Source organism: Cariama cristata, unplaced genomic scaffold (assembly GCF_000690535.1).
Source record: "Cariama cristata isolate BGI_N322 unplaced genomic scaffold, ASM69053v1 scaffold30935, whole genome shotgun sequence".
Classification (NCBI taxonomy): Eukaryota; Metazoa; Chordata; class Aves; order Cariamiformes; family Cariamidae; genus Cariama; species Cariama cristata.
Window position 1 is genome coordinate 9,111 of NW_009619722.1, and position 1,409 is coordinate 10,519.

Consider the following 1,409-nt stretch of genomic DNA (forward strand, 5'->3'; position numbering starts at 1 on the left):
GTAAAACAGTAGCTTGACTTAAGTGAATCTGTACAAAGGAAAATATAGAAATACAGTATATACATAGTGCTCATAGTGCACCATCACTACAAGGCTCTGGGTCAACTGACTCTGCTACCCTGCTCCCATCACCGCCGACACAGGCAGAGCCTGCTCCTGCAAACCGCTCCTCACTTCCTCGCAGCAGCCTTATAGAAAAGGTGTACTCTGACCACTCGAGAGTGAACAATTGCTTTATTCGAGTTAGTAAACAGTTACACTGAATCACAAGGTGATCTGAAATTTTTTTAATTTTTTTTTTGTTTTTGATTTTTTTTGTGGGGTTTTTTGTGGGTTTTTTGTTGTTTTTTTTTTCCTTTTCTTTTTTTTTTTTTTCTTGTATTTGTCAGAATGGGATACTCCACGACTCTCTTACCAATTCAGTGCCAGTATAACATGCTCTAGTGTACTTTTGGACTCTTGGCTACAACTGTACAAGTGCACACAAGTAAATTCTACCCTGTTATCCTCCACCCACTGATTGAGGATCGAATTGCACATTTCTCTTAACCATGACAGGAGAAAGCAAACAGTGAAACAGAATCATGGGGGATCTTTCTCACTTTACCCTTGTTTTCATTGGTTTGTCCATACCATTCTAATTATCATGAAAGGGCTATGCATATGGAGAGATTGTCTCACTGCCTTCCTGGATCACTGAAAACCATCAGGGTTGAAATTTCATCCAAGTCTTTCGTGACGCCCAGCAAATATTCCCCTCAGATTATTTTACACCTTGAGGGAATTTTGGTCTTTAGTTCAACACTCTTGCTCTGTTCCCAAATGGGGTGCTATTTAGGGGAATTTAAAGAGAAAGCTGAGAAGAATAAACATTTACTGAGTTCTCTTGGCATTCAGTCTCTGAAAAACCACAGTATAAACTATTCATGCTGCTTCTTACATCTGTCAAATCAAAAATTAAAAGCCATAAAAGTGTAACACTGAAAATATGGCATTAGAAAGGATAAAGGTGGCCTTTGTAAAAATAACAAGGAAAGTATATTAGCCAATAAAATATTCTAACTCTTCATTTAAAAGTGCATCATGGGTAGGACAGAGATGACTCTGAAGCGTTGCTACTCCAGTATTACCCCTTTCCCCCATCAAAACTTGAATAGGTCCAAAACCATACAATGCAAATCACGATTCTTAGTGTAGCAGCAAAACCACAGCAGTTTTTCAAAGGAAAAAAAAAAATTTAAAAAAAAAAAAAATCTGTATCATTGTCCAGTCTCAAATATCTGAACTTTGAAGTCAGAGAGGGAAAAGTACCTATGTTGGTCCATGTGGTTTTTGAAACCAGGGTGAAAAATCCCCCCCCAGCAAGAAACCAAGAGGAAAAAGCGTTCCTTGGAGGAGAAGAGGGGTGG

General features: G+C 38.5%; 1 protein-coding gene across 1 annotated transcript in view; it reads right to left on the reverse strand.

The window, feature by feature from the left end:
• Positions 1-219: 219 nt before the first annotated feature.
• Positions 220-1,409, reverse strand: part of SOBP (sine oculis binding protein homolog (Drosophila)) — a 17,922-nt gene continuing 16,732 nt past the window's right edge. The window contains exon 2 of the mRNA XM_009701360.1: positions 220-1,409. This exon is cut by the window's right edge and continues 226 nt beyond it. The gene's annotated coding sequence lies outside the window, so the exon portion shown is untranslated.